General features: G+C 43.6%; 1 long non-coding RNA gene across 1 annotated transcript in view; it reads left to right on the plus strand.

Annotated features, from left to right (window-relative positions):
• LOC103823171 (uncharacterized) overlaps positions 1-21,678 on the plus strand; it is an 87,703-nt gene that overhangs the window by 21,317 nt on the left and 44,708 nt on the right. The gene's annotated exons all lie outside the window — the stretch shown is intronic.

Consider the following 21,678-nt stretch of genomic DNA (forward strand, 5'->3'; position numbering starts at 1 on the left):
AGTGTAGGACAGGCTGAAACCCCATGGGATAGAAAAAAAACCAAACCAACTTTGATCCCCTGTAACTGCTAAACTTTTCTATATGTACATGTAATCAATTTTGTTTAGAGGTGCATTTATTGTATTTATGCTATGCAAATATCTCAGATGATAAAAGTTCTGTGGACTATATAGTGGAATTGATGGTTGGTGACTTCTGTGTACTCAAAAAAATTTCTCAGCACACTGTTGCCTTATTGTTAAACATACCAACATTGATGTGCTGGGCTTGCTGCAGATCCTAATGAAGTTAAGCCTCCTATCAGGGGTAACCTGATACCAGGTGCAAGTTCCAGCCTTTATTTTCAGTCTTTTTTTCTGCTTTCATCTCTCCCTTTTCTGTATTATTCACTATCCATTAGCTAGAATTTGTTTAAATTGGGACTGTTTAGCCTGGAGAAGAGAAGGCTCTGGGAGGCCTTAATGTGGCCTTCGTGTACTTAAAGGGGCTTGTAAGAAAGATGAGGACAGATGTTTCAATAGGACAAGGGACAATGTTTTTAAACTAAAAGAAGTGGATTCAGTCTAGATATAAGGAATTAATTTTTTACAATGAGGATGGTGAAACACTGGAACTGGTTGCCCACAGAACTGGTAGATGGTAGAGGCCCCATCCAAGGAAACCGAGTCAGACTGGAGGAGGCTCTGAGCAATTTGGTCTAGTTGAAGATGTGGAGTTGGACTAGATGACCTAAAGATCCCTTCCAACTGAAATTATTCAATGATTCTAAATAGTGTGGGACCCAAGAGGAATTGTGAATGGTTTCAGTAAGACAAACAGAACAGTCATGGTGAGGAAATCTACTTGACTAAAAAAAACCAGTGCAGTCCTAGTGAGTACCTGTAAGTAGACTAACTGCATAAAAATATAACACTATTTCTCTGTTTCTCTCATGTTTAATCAACAGCATGTAAAAAGAGACTATAGAAAATTCTTCTCTTGCAATGGTCAAAAATCCCAGGAGGTGTGTCCCAAGGAAAGTCTTTATCCTGAGCCTTCCACTTTGTGCTTCTCACGACTGTGTGCTTGTCATGTACCTTGTCAGAGGCTTGTACATCAGAGACCTGGCTACACTCCTGAGCCTGCTGGGCAAGATTGTCTCCCCTAATGTACAGGGAATTGCTTTCACAGAGCTGAACCTTCACTGAATAAAGGTGTGTTTGAGCAAAGCACTAGTGTGACAGGGAAGAAAGACTGCATCTGTTTCTCTGTTGTTACATTCTGATATCTGACCTATTTCTCCCCAGAGGCAAATCTTCCATCTGCCAACGCACACTCTGTGCTTTGCAGTGGTTGGAGAAGGAGCAGATGTGTGGTCCCTGAAGTCAGTGTGCTTGTACAGGGAGAGATGGGAACTGCACAAACCAGCACAAGACTAGTCCCAGACATTTCCTCCTTAAATTGAGGAGGAAAAAAACAGATTAATCCCTGGGAAGATGTCATTACACAAAAGTGTCTGGCCACCAGAAAGCTAATTAAGTCAGTCATTTGAAACCAAAAAACTTGGAAACACAAAGTAGGGAACAAGCAGGAGCTCACGGTGGGATGTGTGGAGTGATCCACAGAAACCCAGGATTATGTCACAGAATGGGTAAGGTTGGAAAAGACCACAGTAGTCACCTGGTCCAAGCTCCCCGCTGAAGCAGATTTCCAAGAGCACCCTACTCTGGATTTTGTACCCAGACAGCTTTCAAATGTCTCCAGAGAAGGAGACTCCACAATGCTCCATACCAACACTATGGAAAGCCTCTTGGTGCTTGAGAGCTGAGTAGCAGTTCAGGGTACAGCAAAACAGCCTGGGATTGCTGCTCCAAAGCAGTGGAGCCTCACAGAGCCAAAGGGTCACAGACCATGCACTGATTGCTTGGGTTCTCCTGTTGAAGCTGAGGTGGAAAGGAGGAATTATCACAGCTGGTTTTCACTCAACTTCCTTTGCCATCCACTTTCGCTCATTCATTCTGATGGAGCACTCAAGGTCTTCCTTCCCCACTCTGCTATTGTTTTCTGCAGGATTCCATTTGTTCATTAAGCAGAGGTCCCGAGATGAAATGCCTTTTTAGCAGGCATTAGCACATGTGCTGTTGTGGATTTGCAAGTTAATGCTCTGTGCCAGGAGCCAGCCCTGAGCTGCTGGGCTGCTGCTGGAGATGCTTTGCACACCGCAGGTACTGAGGAATGCAGGATGTTCCAGTGTCCCAGGAAACTGGCAGTCCCCTTCTGGGGATTTATCGTGGTGATTTCCAGCTGCTGTTTGCATTAGGAAAGAACCAGTCGGAAATCTGGAGCTTTCAAAGTGGAAGCAACCTAGAGTAGAGCCGGCTTCCTTAATGACACAAGTGCAGGTACAGGGAGTTTGCTGCAGAAATCAATGCTTCTGCGTGGAAGGGCACAGTTATTTTCACGTAGTTGTGATGCTGAAATGAAGCTTCAGAAAACATAGAACTGACTTAATGTTGCACTAACAGAACAGCTGTCACTTTCTGGTTGAAAATTACTACGGAAAATGTCAACTAATGGCAATTTTCCCCCCTAGCCCCTTTTAAGTGAGAAGGTAATGATATCTGCCAAAGTCCTGGCTCATGTCATCAGCAGCAAGGCTTATGTTGCTTTCTGTTCTGTTGAAAAATGGATCTTTGTACAGGTAACTTCTGCAAATACCCAGGAGGCTCTGCAGGTAAAATCCTGGATTTCCCTACTCACCACTACCTAGAAGAGTTCATTAGAACAGCTGTACTGCAGCTAATGTTTTGCATTTCTGGAATTTTTTTCATTACAAGTGCACTTACAGTCCTATTAGAAAAGTGGGATGCCTCAGTCATTCTGGTGCCAATGTTTTTGGGTTAAATTGTACTGCTGCAGCTTCGTTTCACAGTGCTGTAGTGCAGCCCAATTTAAAATCTGCAAGGCAAAACAAAACTGTGGCACTGTAGTTCCAGTAACTGTCAGCTGGATGAGCTTAGCTAGGTTCTTACAACTGTTATTAGAAATTAGTGGGAAGGGCAAGGGTATGTGGAACATTTATTTAGTCTTCTGTAATCTAAAGCTTTGGAATTTAGTAAGCTTTTTTTGGATTAGTAGATGCTTTATATTAGAGAACTAGTTTTCATCCAGAGGCTTACTCTACAGTGATGGACTGTGTCTATGTGGGGAATCATGTCATAAAGTCTGTTTCCCACAGCATTTCTGTAGATGCATTTGCCTTCCCAGATGGGCTCCGTTTTGTAATAAGCTGCCTTCAGGCAAGGCAAAACACCATCAAGCTTTTGCAAAGGGCAGTGCAAAACAGCTGTGGATGATACCAAATTATCAGGTAAATACCACTCCTTTAGAGTTTCAAATGATGATACTATATGTTATCCCATCAGAATCTGCTCCAAACCCCAAAATGTTCCAGAGAATTGCCACTCATAGCACTGGGATGATCTCACTAACAGGAATGACTTGATAGCAAGGGATGCAATTCCAGCCTTTATGGTTAAAATACAAATTATCATGGATAAATGAAAAGCCACCTTTCTGCTCTGGAATATGCCTGATAGCAGACAAGTCACTCCTGAAAAAGAGTGCTTTCCTTTTCTGGTTAATTTTGGAAGTTGTTACCATGTACTCTGTGAGCTACAGGTGTGCTGTGTTGGCAGAGTACTTGGGCAATAACAATAAACTTCTGTCACTCACTGATTACCTTCACCATTTTAACCTTCAAAGTGCACAAGTGTCACAAGTCCAGAGAGCTCTCCAAAGCACTGCAGAAGTATCAGCTGGAGGTGGTTTTGCTATTTTGGAGCTGATATCCTTATTTTTAGTAGTCTACTTTTACTTCCTCTTGCTTGCTTTGAGATTTACTGCAGGAAAACCTGCTGAGTGCCCAATATATGACTGGCCAACAGTCATGCATTCTTTGAAAACATTGGAAATGAAGCTGTAGCCTTTCTTGCAATGCCTATGTTTTGCATCAAGTTAATTAAAAGGAGCTAAATATTTGCACATCCTTGGCTATATCAGTGTGTTCAGCAGTGTGTTCAGTATACAGCATGAGCCTTTTTTTGTGTTCTTACTTTCTGAAGTAAAAACTCTAAAAGTACATTCCAGGAGTAGGAAACAATTTCTTAAGTTTATCTATCTTGCTACATTATTCTAAATAAGAAACTTGTTTACCTGCTAAATCAGTGTAGTTGCTGTGCAGTTTCCAGATTTGGTGTGACCACAGAGTGTATTACATCTCTTGGTAAGGTCCATCTTAAAGTTTTTAGTATTCACAGTGTTTTCTAGATTCAGTAGAATTGCCCCTTTTAATCTTCATCACTTTCTTTATTATCAAAGCCTAAGAATCAGCTACTAAGGATTTATTTCCAGCTTTTTCAGTATTTACACCTTTCTACTGAAATATGTGGAAAGCCCTATAGCAAAAACCTACAGCAAAAAACTATCTACCATGGGTGTCAAAAATTGTAATGCATATGACATTGCTGTGAAATTGAACATCATTGTTCCAAAAGTAAAGAGAAAGCAGCCTGTGCTAAGGCAAATGCACAGTCAACTATGCAGATTGAGATTTACTACTGTGTTTTCTGTAGTAATTGGTAAGCTATTGAGAAAAGCTCTACTGTCTACCAAAAATAGATGCTATGAATAAATCAAACATGATATTTTCAAGCTGTTGTGAATTTACTGTTGCAGGGCCAGACCTGCACATCTGCTTGGACTGTAGAGTGAAGCGAGTTTTATCCATGAGGTTGGCAAATTTTGTACTGGCCAGACTTGTATTAGAAGGGTAACTTTTTTGGCAGTAAAATGATTTTCCTTCTCAAGAAGCCTCTCTGTGCTGCAGGATGTTAATAGCAAGAGGTGAGTACATACCTGGTCATCTGGAAAAGCCAGCAGTGCTGTGGTGCAGAACACATTCACTGCAAAATCATATTTTACTTGAATTCAAACCTCTGCTCTTCAGCAGAGACAGACCTGCCCACTGCCACCTCCTTCCTTGCTTTCATGCTGGGCCCATGCCAGGCTAGTAATGGCTCTTCTGTACACTGGCCTTTTAGGATGAGACATGGGCATTTGTGGATTAATCTCCTGTGACTGAGATCACTTGTGTGCCAGAAAAAACATAAACTCTCAACTGTTTGTGGCACAGTGCAAAGGTTTCTGTCTTGCACCCATGGTGGAGGGAATAACTTCTGTATCTGCACATCCCTTCAGATGGAGATGGAGGAGAAGAGTGCAGGACAGCTGTACTGTTTGAGCTTGACCTTTTTATTTAGAACTGCTACATTTCAAAATGGGAAAACAGAAAAAGTGCACTGAAAAAAGAGGGCTGTAGGATGCAAGACTGAGAGCCAAAGGATATGGGCTTTGCTCTCAGCTCTACCACGAGTCTCTGGGGCTGTGTACCATCATTGTACCATCATTGCTCAATGCTGCATTGTCCCCAGGTGTAAAGCAAAGATAAGGATTTCCAAAGAATTCACTAATGTTTGTAAAGGGCTTGGATGGCAAGGAATGAAAAAGAATCATGAAAACACAGGGAAGCTCTGTAGTAATTTGGCTTTCACACTTCTACTACTAAAGAGGCTTTTGCTTTCCTTAACAAGCAAATGAAATGGACACTGGGCTTGTCTGTCATGAAGTTAATTTGGTGTCTCGAAACTGATAATTAAACATGTTAAATGTGAAGAAATGTGGCCGGGACAGATTAGCAGGGTATGTGGTTCTGTGGGAGGCCATTGTACATAAAATGTGGGAGGCCATTATACATAAAATTTTCAATATGAGAGGCTTTCCTCAAGGTCACTTGAAAGTGTTTGGGTACAAGTCAGATTGTTCCTGCTGCACTGCAGAGAAGGATGGAACTGAAAACACTGCTGGAAAGGGTCTCTCAGCTGAAGAGGCAGCTACAGCCTTAATTTCTGCCTAGAGAGAAGCTCCAAAATTAATTATTTGAATTTAGGGCTTTTGTACCCTCTCAGTTTGGGAAGCCTAAGGCACTGGGAGAATTGGAACCCAGAGCAGATAGCTGGGAGATGGAACTCTGTGTGGGATGCAGAGGGTAGTGGTGCAGAGCTGGAGTGGAAGTGCAAGCAGGATCTTTTTGAGTTCTGTGCACAGCCAGGTACAGGGCAGGAGCAGGGAGTGCTGCCAGCCACGGCGATGGCAAGCACAGAGCTGGCCACCAGGAAGGCAGACCCTGGCCAGGAGGGCTTGTATCCAATGCCGTGCTCACCAGAGGACCCTCAGCCAGCCCAGTGGATCTGCTGCTGCCGACCTGGACCGGCCACTTGAGCTCTGCCCCGGGGTTTGGGAGGGCCCTGGGCGCTGTCCCTGCCAGCAGCTGGAGCCAGGCTGGGTGGGCAGCAGCTGTGCCCGCTCCTGCCAGCCCTTGCAGGCTCCTTGCCTGGCCCAGCCCTGCTGGCAGAAGTGGAGACGTGCAGGAGCAGAACAGCAGATGGCAAGCAAGAGCTTGGCTGCTGGTGCATCCAGGGCAGTAACGGAAGCATAATAAAGGGATATTATGCAGGATAATGAAGCAATTCCCAGGTCCTGGATTTGAAAATTCAGTATTTCTATCTCAAATAACGAAAAAATTTTGTCTGACAACATGTTGGATTTTTTTTTTTTTTGTGGTTGTATCACTTGATCTAGTAGAAGATCCTATTACTGCCTGCAAATTTTGACACATATAGAACTTGTGAACCTGTCCTGTAATCACTAGCATTTCCTCTGCCCTTCCTTCAACTTCGGTATACTAAGAAAAATTAAATGAATAGGAAGCCAAACACTCTAATTGCATATTCATTATTTTTCAAAGCTGAAAATAGAGCTCCTTCGTTTGCTAGATAATACCCCAATCTCTGAGTATTACACAGCAATTTACATTTCATGGAGAGACATGAGTGTCTAAACACAGGCACTTCTAATTGATGGGGCTTTTTTGTAATTTAGAGCAAGAATCCAAACTAAATTTTTAAGTATGTAAAGCTTTTGAAGCTCCATCAGTGTCCCAAATTAAAGGGTTTTTTTTCTTTTGCCTTACCCATCATACCGCAGCAGAATTGTTATTTCCAAGTCAAAGGAAGCAGTTCCTTCTGTCTCTTCACATTTGGCTTTTGTGAGTTTCTTTAATGCCTCTGATTCTATCATCTGCACTATGTGGAAAGCAGTAATTTGTGCTGACATCATCTAACTGCCCTGAAGAAAAAAATATGTTGCGTATCACCCAGGAAAAGGAAAAATTTATCCATAATTTAGGGCAGTAATGGGGTTTAATTCTCAAAGTCTCATAGCATCTCACATACTGACAGATTCTACTCTCATTAGCAACGTCTTGGGATGCTGTTGTATGGATTTACTCAGTTATGACTGAAAGGAAATCATTACAAGGACCTCCGTTTTGTAACCACTTCTGGGCTTTGTTATCCTTTGTGGCAGATATGCTTATGAGAGCTCAGGAGAGGTTTATTTTTCCAAGCAAGGAAACCCACACAAGCTGTTGATATTTGAGGGGGGTGGTGGCACTGAGGTGCTGATGCTGAATGGAAAGCTGGCTCCTCCTCCCCAGCCGCAAACTCCTGCGGCAGCCCAGATGGATGGATGGACATTTGTTGGTTATTTGTAGTTCTTACCCTGCCAGGGCCCTGCTGAGGGCCATGCCCAGCAAGCCAGGGTGCCCAGCAGGCAGCTGCAGTGCCCAGGAGGGCACACTCCTCTCTGTGTGCTGTCCTGAGCCACACAGAGCTCACCCAGACAGGTCCCCCTGCAGCATCTGTGACCTTGTCCTCTCCTTCCATGGGCACCTCGTGGCTTCTGTGGTTTTTCTCAGTGGATGGAAGGCATGGTATGTGACATACAAGGCAAGATGCTGCCTCTAGTTCAAGAAACTGTGTTTCTGTCGGAAGAGATGAGGTATCTGATTGAGTAGTAAAACATTCGATTCAGCAGGTAATAGATCTGACTCACTGGGTCGTTTATTTGTTTCCTAAGTAGTCATATAAAGTGATTAACAAAGCATCTGGCCTACTAATGCTCTGGTTTTATTTTTTTCAATCCTGTATAATTAGCTAATGTATGTCTGTGTGATTCCTCTCTAGCAGTCCATAAAATCTCTGTCAAATTGGGTTTGGGACATGTCCATCCCAGTGTGTGGTCAAAAACAAGAGTGGCCCTGTTGTCACATACAACTCGACAGCAGTCACTCTGAATGTGGCCATGAGCTAAATATAATCTTGGGATGCATTTGCTTGGAGTAAAGGTGGTGTATTTTTAGAATTCAACTGGAACCTTGCAATTTCTTCTGTGTTATTGAGAGGCTTCAGAGGCGACTGTGTCTTCCACAGCCAAAAACCTATTTTGAGTTCTACCCAGTACAGTCTGTATTCCATCTGCTCCTTATTTATGGCAGTCTGAAGCATGCCAGCATGCAAGGGGACAGAAGCCATCCTGTTCTGACTAGGCTGGAACCGTGTCTGTGATATTCTTGTTACAGTCCCATCTGAGGCAGTAGGAGTAATTGATTTAGTGGGACTGGCACAAGACCAGACAGATAAGGTTAGACCAACACTAAACTAATTTTGTGAGGATTTCTCTTGCTGAAAATGTTTTAAAAAATATTTTGTGTTGCCATCATTCAGATCAAAATGTTTTGATTTTGAATAAGTTGTAAGTGTTGCAGGCACTGAACTGGAGATACCCTGAGAAATGCTTCTTTCTCTGATTGCCACTTTCCCAGAGTTTTAAAAATACTTATATTCCTCTTTTTAAAATTCTTTTTGCTTAAATGGCCACTTTCCACTGGGATCAGGAAGATGCTTGGTTTGAAGCACGTGCACTCATTTGAAATTCTGAGCTAGGCTGGGAATTTCTGCCTGCCTCTACCTCGTATCTGACAAATGGGTCCTGACTTCTTATGCTTTACGTGACTCTTCTCTGCCTAAATGCCATTTTGTTAAGGTTTCAGTCAGTTCTAAGAGCAAGTAATTTTTGTAACAGCTGTCAGTGAGGAACTTTCACCTGAAGACAGCTGCTGAATGTGAGCACCTGAGAGAAAGCTGAATCCTTTGTCATTGGAACTGAGAGGTTTGTCCAAAGGGGGACACTCCTCCTGGTGACCTGAGTCTCTTCATCCCTGCATTTTGAGAGGATTATGTCCCTGAGGCTGCTGGCATTGAAACACAGAGGTAAAGAAGTCTTAGAATGTGACATGAAAGCAGCTGGAAGTCAAGATGTTGGAAAAGAACCCAGCTTCTTCAGGGTTCAGTGACACTGGCTGAGGAAGGGGGACAAACTGCTCAGAGAGCTTATAATGCTTGATTTCTTCATAAAGGCTAAATGTATTGGGACAAAGAAATTTGAATGATCATCATCCCTCAGTGAATGGGAATGGCTAACAAAGAGGCCACAGGCCTTTCATAGCGTCTTTAGCAAGGTCAAGGGAAGATAGCTTTGATAAAGTGTATCATCCCAAGATCCAAAAACTTCTCTTTCAGATGGATCCCTTGGGTTTTGCCTAATCCTCACAAGAAAAAGCTCCTTTTTAACATGCAAAATTTATGATCCACTCCTAATCAAACTGTCTTGTGTTTCCCTGAGCCTAGTGGCTCTTTCAGGGTTGGGCTACCAACACTGGGATCAGGGAGGCTGCAGAAAGGGAGTGATTGGCACAGGAGAGCAGAAATGTGTGGATTATGAAGATACAGATATCTGTGTTGGGAATGAAATTGGATTTTCAAGTGAGCAGGATTTCCCCACTGCTCTCAAAGCAGATCTCTAGGGGTTTGTTAGCTGGAGCTGAGGGGAGAGAGAGGAAGGAGCTGTTCATTAGTGCACAAGGCTTTCAAGAGGTGCCTTTGGGAAACTCAGGTGGTATGGAACTGCTTGCTGCTTACAGAGGAATCAGAGAAATTGTTCCAGACTTTCTGTCACCAGCTGGGTCCGTTGGTAAAACAGTTTCAGAGAAGGGTGATCATGAGAGAGCACAGAATATTTGCATGCCACGTATTAGCTTTTTTTCCCCTCTCCTTAAATTCCTCTCTGTCTGAGTGAAGTCAGCTGCTGTGTGGTGGGTAGAAGGAAACATCACATCCCCCAGCTTTCCCAAGTTCTGCTTCTGCCAGCTTATGTTCAAAGGACTCTCCTGCCTGATGTCTTACTTCCCACCACCCATCCCATGCCTCAGTGGGTTCCCTTGCCAGGGACACCTCCAAAGCTGCAGCAGTAGAGTTGACCTGAGCACACACCCCATTGGTGTGGAGTGCTGCTTGCTTTAAACCAAGAGCCACCTGTTTACATTCCAGCTGTGCTCTCCAAAGCACAGCTCTACTGGAAATGCCAGTGCAGCCCACTTGTCCTGCCTCTTGTGTGGTGTTTGAGCAGAGGGGAGCAGGAATGTGAGCCTGTGAGCCTGCAGATCCCACAGGTCTTTTTCTGCCTTACGCTTTGCCAAGTAATTATTGAGGTTTATGTTGGCTTCAGTGCTTTTTAAAAAAATTATCTTCAGGGTGTTTCATATTAACTTATTGTGTACACTTGGAAAATACTTCAATTAAAGCAGATTAGAATTTTATTAATATGATTTGTACATGCTGTTTTCAGGCAGCTGCAATAATCTCTCATAGAAGAGAGATTCCAGAGGATAAACAACTCCCAGCTGGGAAGGCTATGGCTGGTAGTTCACTTTACATTGCAGTCTTCACAAAAGACAGCTTTGAACTAACGAGGAACCACACTCCAGAAGTAGAGATACTCTGGAGTGAATCTGTGTGAATGTGTGGTAAGTGCTGGAAAGGATGCTGTGCTCTTAAATCCACTTGAAGGGCTGCTGTACCAGCTGCTCGTGGCTGCACTGCCATCAGGAGCCCTCAGAGACACAAGGATCAAAGCAGAAGCAGAGAGGATTCAGAGTTGTGCTTAGAGCCCTGGCAGTTGCCCCGGATGAAGACAGGTTGTCTGAGGAGGACGGTCCCACCAAACTGCGCCAGGGGGGGGGCCAGTTGTCAAGACAGGAGGGAACTTGTGTAGGTGGAGAGCGGGAAGACTGACCTGAATACCCAGAATGATGGACTGTCGAGATGTACCCATGGGAAAATCCTTTGGACTGATGTTGTCAACTCTTCAGAGGATCTGAAAACGTACACACTGCTTGCTAAGGTCTTGCAAAGAGTTAAGGCTATCTTGCCCCACCCCCCCGTAGGTGGGTGGTGGGGTTTTTTATATAGAGTAAGATAAGTATTTATTTGGGTGTTAGCACCCAAGTACATACAAGGTCTGTTGTGCCATAAGTTAAGCAGTTTTATGCCTAAAAAACACAGAAACCCCAGAAACCCTGGTACCCCGCCTTATTCTCTTCAGGGTGGCTGGGTCATTCAAGAATTGTTGCGTCATGAGTAGTCTGACACAGGAATTCAAGAATGGATGAAAATGGAGTCTTGTTTGCCAAGGCTGCTTTCCAGACAGGTGCCCTAATTAATTGAGATGAGCATATGGGATGTCTCTCGCTGGTGGTTGCTGTTCAGACGGTAGTGAAGGGTTAAAAGCCTTTTCCCTTCTGGTGAGCAACAGCTTACTCAGCTGTGAGTTCCAAAAACCACGGGGCCAGCGGCAGGAATGGACAGGAATAAAGAGCTATTGGTTTACCAGGAGGAAACAAGGCTTTGAATATACAGCATGACGTCACTTGCCCTGAGGATTAAGGAGATGGGCTTCAGTGTGTCATTTGATTTTTACTCGTGGGGTCTCTTTCTAATAGGATGTAGTGGACATTGAATCTTATATTCCAACCCCTTCTGATTTTGCTCCTTTAAATCTCTCACAATTTGTTAATCCCAAGTTTGTGAATTAACTATTCTTATGACTCTTTTACTTGCTGAGGTTCAGAGTTTCAGTTTTTCTCTCTAACTTGAATCTGATCTCTTACGCCGTCCTTGCCTTAACCCACCTCTTCTCTTTTGCCTAAACACATTCAGCGGTTCTTCTTCTTTTACACAGCAACGGGGGTACGAAACAAAAAAACGGTGTTACCCATTTTTCCAAAACGGGGGTTGTAGAAATTACAAGTTAACAGTTTGTCGAGGAGTGCTTTTGTTGCTTGCTTTTGTAATCACCGGTTTAAGTACGGGTAGTTTAGTTAGCCATCTATGGTTGAGAATTCACTCATGTATCCGGCATCACCCTGCTTGGGGGCCAGGTGGGAGGATGGCATCCCCCAGGGACCGTGGCGGGGAGGGGACCAGGCGTTGATATGAGCTACCCGCCGTTTAGAGCCCAACTGCAATCGGGCAAGGCCCCCATTCCCAACGCCAGTAACCCCACCTCCCCAGCGCGCCTATGGACCTCAGAGCTCAAGTGGTCTCTAGGACATCGGGGTTGCGGTGGAAGGCAGAGCGACTCTGCCCACCCTTAATTAGGCAAGAGGAAGATGTGGTTCGAGCGCAGGACACGAGACTGCCAGTTCAACATCGTGATCCTGGTGGTGACACTACACCCCGTGCATGGCTCTCCTGATGCTGAACCCCTGATCTGCCCTGTGATGGACAAAGCTGCATTTGCCTCCTCCTCTGAGTCGCTCCAGGGAGCTGTGACAGCTAACCTGCGGATCTGTCGGGCCTCCCAACCTTGAGCTGATCACTTTGAATTAAGGCATCAAAAAGGAGAGATATCTCCTGTCCTGTTCAATCACGGGGGAACTGGCAAGTTGGCAATTGCATGCAACCACTGCAGTGATGGTTGTTGCTGTATTTGCCAGTACCAGCTGGAGAACCAAGTGCTGGTAAGCCAGATACAGCCTGATCTCATTGCACTTCCCATTGCTGTGAGATCCAAAGCTCTCCCTGCTCTCTGTGCCTCAGCTGGCTCCTTTCTGCTCTGCTCTGAGAGCAGCACTCGAGCTGCTTGGTGCACACTGGGTACACAAGAGGGGTGGTGGAGCCAAGGGTGGTCACCTGTCCTGTTCTGCTGTCCCAGCATACAGGGAAATGCTCTGTGGGAGCTTTTCCCTTTTATTGCTCACCTGCAGCTTTACAAGTGCTCTCGTAAAGGAGGATAGAGGTTGGCTTCAGGAAGCAGCAGGTGCAGCAGCTGGTAGCTTTCCACATGAGGAAGGCTGAATTTTACTTTGCTCTACCAGTGATTTCCTCCCCCTCTGAGATCAGTTATGCCATTTCCTAACCTGTGTACAATCAGCATCACTTTAATCAGGTGGGATGAAAAATGAGTGCTCTGAGTCTGGCAATATTAGAATCCCAGTTATAAATACAGTTAAATACTGGTTACTGACTCAGTATTTATCACTCAGTGTTTAAATGCTCAGTATTTATATTAGTTTAAATAATTGAAAAAAGAGAAGTCATGTGTTTCATTTTTACTTCTCTCACCACTTAGAGAACCATTTGGCTCCATCACTAGGTTCTGGCAGGGGAAATTTTCTGGTGACTGCAGCATAGCAATAGCTGATCACTTTTGTCAGGCAAACACCAAATATCCCAGCTCCAGAGCTGCTGAGCCCAGGCCAGCTGTGTGTTCTTCCAGAGAGATTGCAGTTCCTGTACAGCAGCCAGGGGACACGGAATTGAGCTGACTCCTTGGGTTATGTGCTTCTGGGGGAGACATACAATGAATTTCTCCTGTTTGGCTCATGAGTGTGCACATTATTTGGGATTTTTTTTTTAATCTTGCAGCAAATAAAAAAAAAAATCAAAGTAATCTACCATATTAAAGGATGATTAACTGGCTAGGTTTTATTTTTAATAGTTTATTTAATAAGTCATCTAATTAGCAGGAATATGGTAGCAACCAAAATGTGAAACAGTTCTTAATGATTTTTTTTTTTATATCCAGGAGTTTTGTCCTAGAAGCATAAAAATTCTTTATAACTGAATGCAACAGAGAATAGAGTTGGTTCAGATCATTCCTTGGTCTTTCATTAAGAGCATTTGGAGTGAGCCTGAGCCTTGCTGAAATCACTGGAGCAGGAACCAGCAGTCAGGGAGGAGAGCCATGGAAAGAAAATCTTGGTTTTGCCCAAGATGTAGGTTTGTGTCTGATGTTTCCTATGGCTCCCCTCATGACTTTTCTTTCTGCATGGAGAGTTCAGCAGGTGGATTGGCTCTGTGGCACACAGAGCTCTGTGCCTGCTTTGTCTAGGTTCAATCTATTCCTCATTCTCCACAATTTCTGTGTGCTTGAACAAGTCCCTCAGCTTCTCTCTGCTTCCTCATTGGAATGTTGAGAGGATAAGTGACAAAGCTGGAGGCTGCTGAATCCTCTGTTAACAGAGGTCATATACATGCTCTGTATAATGTCTTAATGTGAATTTTACCCATTCAGCTTGATTCATGTGCCAGTTGAGCTTCACTTCACCCAGGATATTCAGTTGCTTTAGAATTGTTTCTAAAAATTGCCCTAGTGTGGTCTGCCTTAGGCTAGATTTATGCAAACAACACTTTCTTAAGACCAAAAAGAGCTATTTGCAGCAGTTTGAATAACAAACCAATGGGGTAAAAACCAAGATGTTTTGCATTTGAGGAGAATAGAGTTCCAAATCCCAGTCCCACTGGGTTTATTGACAGAAGGTTTTGCCATCCTGAATCTATTCTGTCAGGGTGTGATTGTTTTCTAACAGAAAAATTCACAGATACAGGCAAAGAAAGGAATGGAAAAAGAAGTCTGAATTCTGGACAGTATACTTTTTAATTATATTTTTGGATGCCTGCTTTGGTAAAGGCCAATTATTTTGCTCTATGTGATTGAGCTAAACTGACAGAAAAGAGAGATAATTCTAGTAAGGTGAAAATACCCAGTAAGTTACAGTACACAGAGCATGAAAAGTGCATCTGTGCATAGAAGTTCCTGAGCCTGAATCTTCATGCAGTCAGCCCCTTAGTAGGTCAATTAGCACCTTCTTCTCTTTGGCCATAATAATCAACTGGCCTCTACAGAAATTGGAAGTGGCATTCACTGCATGTCCCCTTCAGACATTTATGAGCTCATTACCAGCATAACGAGGCAGCAGAGCTCACACTGAGCATCATGACCTCTGAGTAATACCTAGATGCAAACATTTTGGCAAAGAGTTATGGATTTCCACCTTAGGAAAAGAGGACATTTTAGATTCCACTCCTTTCTTCTATGCTTGAGAGGCTTGTGTAGGTGGGTACAGTAGTGAAAGCTCCTGCTGAGACCTCCTCAGTCTGAGCAGGAGCATTCAGCACCTGAAGTCCCAGGCTGTCTCCTTTGGAGGTGGAGCTGCCTAGGAAGTCTGGACAAGACCATAATTTTTTTTATCCGGTCACAGGAAATATGTTTTGAGGCCTCCCCTGTTGGGTTTGTCATCACACAGTGTCTTTATTTTAGGCTCTGAGAGAGGTGTGCAGTAAAAGACATACTCTGGCTTTCTATCAGCCAGTGAGGTCCTTCTTGGGGAGCACAGAGCAGTACATGGCCCTGGTGTGTACCTAGGAGAGTCAGGTGGCTGGGGAGGTCCCCTGGGTTTTCCTTAGGCAGTTCTTGGCAAGGGCTAGGTAAGCATGAATTATAGCTCAAAATGATCCAGCCACGCTTCTAGGGAAGGGGTGGTTTGGTTTTTCTTCAGTACTTCCCATGTTCTGACAGGACAAAGCCAGGGAAGCCTTTCTGGGCCTGTACAAGCTCCAAGCACCCCTCCTTGTCAGACTCTTCTCTATTTCTCCTGCCAACTGGCACAGCCTTTTAAAGCCATCACCATGCTGCCCTTGGAGCAGAATTATCCCTGCTCTAGTCTCCCTGAGGTCAGTGAAAATATGAGACAGAATTTCTGGAAATGGATTTTCTGTCCAATCTGCCTGTATTCATTTCTTCCTGTTGCCTCTGTCTGTGAGCTCCCTCCAAACCAGCGTGGATAAGGTGGGAGCATTCTGGGACACTGGGTTTGTGCAGCAGATACCATGGAAGGCACTTAATGCTGGATATATTGTTTTCTCTAACCCGTCTGCACATTGAGTACTAGGCTAAATCCTTTTGGATTAGAGAAGTGAGAGAAAAAGAGACTATTTCTAGAGGGAATTTTCCTGTATTTACAATATTGCTCTGAACTGGCATCGCTGTGTTTGACACACTTGATCTTTTCAATCTATTCCAATTATTAAGATTTGAAGTAGCATCCCAAAAAAGTGGGGATGACACTGAGGAGTCAGCCCAGCACTTTGGCACAGCTCTGTTTGCCAGCTGTGAGTGCTATTTATATCCTTCCTGAGTCCTGGCTGGAGAAGAAATACAGCAGGCTGGAATCTGCAGGCCGACCTCACAGGAGCCCTGGTGCTCTCATTCACCCTTTGTGTGTCCTGTAATTGCAGCAATGTCTTTGACACAACTGAGCAGGCATCCCCAAATCCAGCCTTCTCCAATGCTCATTCAGAGCTTTCTGCCTTTCCCCTTAGGAAAAATCTTGGTCTTTTGCAAGAACTAAGGACACATCATGGGGCCAGATGTGCACTGGGCTTGAGGCCAGTTCTACCTTTGCAAAAAAGAGTTTATTCTGAAATGTAGGATTGGTCCCTGGCTGACAGGGAGGAAGGAGTATCAGCACAGAGTGTCAGGCAAAGTCTCTTCTATTACCTTTTTCCCTATCAGTAGAATCCCAGGAGAACTGCAACAATTGCTACACATTTCTAATTCTTTTTAAACAGAAAGAAATACTGCTAGTGAGTAATAAGACACAGGATTGTGAGTTTACTTTGCTAAGAGTTTATTTAGCTTATTTATTTAGCTCTCCTCTCTATTTCTCCTGCTTTTCTAGACAGTTCTGACATGGTGCTGGCAGAGCCTTCAGCCGAGATCTGATGTGGGCACTGTGCAGCATCCTGCACCAGCTGCAGCATCAGGAGGGACTCTGTCCTTCCAAGTTCAGTTCAGCTGAGGCTGGAAGCAGTGTAAAAGCAACGTGTTTGCCTGCAGAGAGTATGGAAAGTGGGGTTTGTATCATGCTTCACTGCTTGCTCTCAGCTGAGGCACAGCTCAGGCTCTCATTTCACAGCTGCAGGGTGAGCGTAGAAACAACAGCTCCTACAGGAAGGAGCAGAGAAACATAAAATGTTAGGGCAAAAGCCATTGTGTCCAGAGACATGGGTTGAAATCTCCAAAGAATATCATCCATCTCTGGTCTTTACTCCACCCACTCAAATGGACTCAGATGTGCACGTGCACTCACTGGGAGCCTTGGTGCATGAATAAAAGGAAAAAAAAAATCAATAAGTTGCCCACGTTAGGAAGATAATGATGGGTTATACCTCTAGTCCTGGGGTCAGCTTTCTGGTGTGTAGTGAGCAGAGCTGTTTCTGCTTCAGAGCAGTAAAAGCTATTAATATTTAAATAGATATGTCTTTTCTGTTCCACTTTTACTGAAGGTGTGCTGTTATAGATCATGCTATCCCAGAGACCAGTAAGAAAATTGACACACTGAGTGTCACGTCAGTGTATAATTTTATGGGGGGGTTGTTTGTTTGGTTTTGTTTTGGTTTTGGTTTTGTTTTGTTTTGTTTTGTTTTGTTTCATTGTTTTTCAATTCAGTTTCTTTCAGTCTTTCCTATCCCAGCATTGCTGGTAGAACTGCAATGCTGTCCTTGTAAAAATTCTGGGATAGAAGAACTGACACCCAGAAAAGGAATTGATACCAGATAATTTTAGCAAATGCAGAATCAGAGCAAAGGGGTTTTGAAAGTACATCCTCATGGATTTGGGCTCCTGCCTTGCTCCAATAATAGGTTTGTTTAAGAAGACACTGCTGATTTCAGGATGTTTGGGACTTGCAGGATATTGAATGAACATCAATGAGTAATGGGACTAGAGAAATTTTCTCACTCTACAAATGCATTTAGCTATTCAAACACTGTCCTACTTGAAGACAATGGAAAGTGTTGCTAGAATGAAGGTGTCTGGCCCTGCAGGCTGTTGGCACCAGGCTGTAGGTAAGTCAGTGAGCCCGTTTATAACCAGCCCTATAAAATAGCTCCCAGAAAGTCCTTCATTAGTGACATGCACTTTTTTGCTTGGTCTGTAGCAGTGCTGTCATAATGGGGAGGACTGTCTGTACACCACAGATCTTACCTCCTTTATAAATACAGAAACTGCTGAAGAAACTCAAGTGACTCACTCCAAACTCTCTGAAATGCACAAAAACCAACAGGGACTTCATTTATGAAGGAGCAGAACTGGCTGTTAGGAGTAAGCACATTAGTTCTGTGTGGTATCAGATGAAGGAGCAGACAGGAGGAACTGGAGGGTTTTGTCTGTCAGTTCCCAAGGCAGAGCAAGGCACACCCAGCAGAAGAGGAGGCACTCTGCACAGGAGGCTTCCATGTGTGGAAGCCTTGTAGTGTCTCCAGGGGCAGTGGTTGAAGACACCACATTTAAAACCTGATCTAAAGACCACAGAAATCACCATGAAGATTGTACTTGCCTTCAGTTGTTTCCTCTTATGCAGGAATAGAGATTTCTCAGCAGTACCAATAAATGGAGGTGCTGCATTCCTGGATAATTGCACCTGGACAATTGTCCCTCTTGGCCTTCTGTGTCTGAAACCTCTGTAGTGTTACCTCCTGGTGGGCTGAGGCACTGCCTCGGGCTTTCCTTGCCCAGGTATGAGTTCCCAGGGGGATGATGTGACTGTTTTGCTGCCTCCTCATGCCAGCTCAGTCCTGTCACATCCCTGCAGCCACCCTGTGACTGTTGCAAGGGTGCAGCAGCTGGGAGGGATGCTCAGCAGACAGTGCTTACTCTGCTCTGTACCCATGCAAGGAAACCAATTTGCTTCATCCTGAATTGAATCAGTTGTTCTTTACACAATAACTGCTTATGCTCCTTGAGTCACCAAGCTTTTAAAACTTTGGGTTTACAGACAGCTTCTCAAACGCCAGACTTTCAGAGACTGAAAAGCAAAGTCAGGTTTCATTATTTATTAGTTCTTCTGCCACCTCTCTGTTATGCCAGTCTGGAAGGTGTTCTCTGTGGAGCAGCCTTAATCCCGGTTCAGCACATCTTTGTCAGCAGCCACGTGTGGCAGACTGAGCCCCTGAAGTGCTGAGAACCGTGGGCAGGAGGGGCAGGGCAGGTCCCGTGGGCATTCCCCAGCTGGGGACACTCAGGGGCAGGGCAGTGCTGGCTCCTGCCTGCTGGGAGGAGCAGTGATAACTGCTCAGCAATTTCTGCCATCACAGCTCAACTCTGTGCAGAGGGTTGAAAATAAATAAATAAATAAATAAATAAATAAATAAATAAATAAATAAATAAATAAATAATCAGTTATATCTTTTTAAACGTAATCCCACCAAAAATGTGACTAGGGAAAGGTGGCTGGTAATTAAAACATGGATAAGAACAATCGTGCTTGAGCCAACAAAGGTCCTGGCATCCAAACTCTTGATCTCTGCTGATGGTTTGGTAATACACAGAATGCTTAGAGAAGAATAAAAGAAACAGATTAATGATCAAAACTCAGAGACTTCTGCTAAAAAACCCTCATGTGTTCTGTTTATGTACATTTTCTTTTTAAGAATTCCAGACATATCTGGCTTTTTACTGCCTGGGAGTTTCAAACACTCTCACAAACCCATTCAAGATGACTCTCATATTGCTTTATTTAGGGATGACGAGTATTCTATTAAGAAGTATATGTAGTTAGCACAGTTTTACCCTTGTGTGTTTAAGAGTGTTTTAAGAATATTGAATTGGAATGCTTCTTCAGCATTCTTTCTGTAACTCCTTGCAGTCACATTTAGATTTAATTGCCTGAAATAACTTTCTATCTTTACCAAACCAATCAAGCAAGTTTCCTATTCAAGTCTCTTAATTGTGTGACTGCAAGGCAATTTATCTTTGAGACAGACACTTTGGATGTGTGTATGTTTTGAATACAAATACAGATTTTCATGCTGTTATTACTCTGCTAATGATGGCATAGCATTGCTAATTTTTTTTTTCCAGATTTAAAAGTCTAAATAAAATGACAAAGGCTTAAGTCCAGGCCTTTGAAACTACGACTATGCCTGTGGATAATGAGGAGAGTAACCTCCTGTGTCCATTATCAAACATCCCAGGTGTGCACAGGGACCCACAAGCTACTCAAACTCTCAGTTTCTGTTCTTGTTAGTTAATGCAGTTCTTGCATTTAGAGATGAGTGCATATTTCCTCTGGAAATTAGGAAACAATACTGAAAACCTACTTATTGTAGATATTTAAGGACAGAAATTAAGTTGCAGTATTGCTTTTTACAGCCATAGCTTTTGGTTACTATAATTCAATATGTTCAAGTAATCTAAATATTGTAAATCCTGCTGATTGTGGCAGTAGGAGGGGTTTTGGTAACAGTTGATAATGTAGTTGCTCTGTAAGTATTTGTACTGGTAAAATTTATCTAAAAAATCAAACTAGACTGGGAGAGCAATCACAAATTAACCTCACAGGGTAAACTTGGAATTTTTAATTCTTTATGAATTGTAAAGAAAAGAAAAGGCTTGTTTAAATCATGAGGAAAGTGAAGTCTCCTCTCCATAAAGATGCAATAAAATGTGAGTAATAAAGCATTAATAATTCCTATTTCCTCATGGACTATAACCTTGAAATGCTTTCACCAAGTACAGGGGTTGGGTGAAAAAGGCAAACTCTTTGGAGGATGAATGTCTTTAAAGAGAACTAAAGGCTCTTACAGAAGGAAACAACTGATATAAAATCAAGAAAACTGGATGGAAGGATGCCCCTTGTGGTTTATAGCCACCTGTGGGTGCTGTGGGATGCTCAGCTATGAATCCTGGGAGCAGCCATCCATCCATCCATCCATCCATCCATCCATCCATCCATCCATCCATCCATCATCCATCCATCCATCCATCCATCCATCCATCCATCCATCCATCCATCCATCCATCATCCATCCAGTCCTTTGTTTCACATGAAGGAATGCACTCCAGACATGGAACCTTGTACCCCAAACTCTCCTGGGTTGGTTTGGTACAAAGTACTTGGCTTTGCCACGAGTGAAGCCTCTGAATGCTGAGCAGCTCCTGTTGGCAAAAACCTGCTTTGTTCTTGCCTGGGGGCTGTGCCCCTCTGGGGCTGCCTGGAGCTGTGGGGCAGGGCTGGGTCCCCCCTACACCACAGGAGCTTGTGCCCCTGGGGGAGTTGTCTGAAGCTGAAATTTGCATATATAATAGCTCTGGGCTTTCTTTTTGCATTGTAAGTGAGGTTGTGACCTGAACAAACCCAGGAAGGATTTCTTGAGATCATCATCAAGTTCTTTTTCACTTGATGTGGGAACAAATCCATTTTCTAGGCCATGAAGTTAATTCCCTGAGTCACTGTCTCTGCTTTGTCCTTTTCAATTACTGCATTTGAAAGTCACTGGCTATATTAAATAAACTCCTATTAAAGGGGTTTGGAATGTCTCCTTTCTAGCACATCCCTGGGGAAAATAATTTGAGAAAAATAGAGAGAAGATGACTTGGCAGCACTAATTCACCATTAGCTGCCAATTATATTTGTGGATGGTCAATATCATACCTGAAATAATGCAGGATGACTTCATTATCTGCTTCATGATGCTGGCCTGCTTCCCTTTTAGGTTAGCCCAGCTAAGAGCATAAAACAAGGAGAGAAGAGAGGAAGATACTAGCCAGCTCTTCTT

Source organism: Serinus canaria, chromosome 10 (genome assembly GCF_022539315.1).
Source record: "Serinus canaria isolate serCan28SL12 chromosome 10, serCan2020, whole genome shotgun sequence".
NCBI lineage: Eukaryota > Metazoa > Chordata > Aves > Passeriformes > Fringillidae > Serinus > Serinus canaria.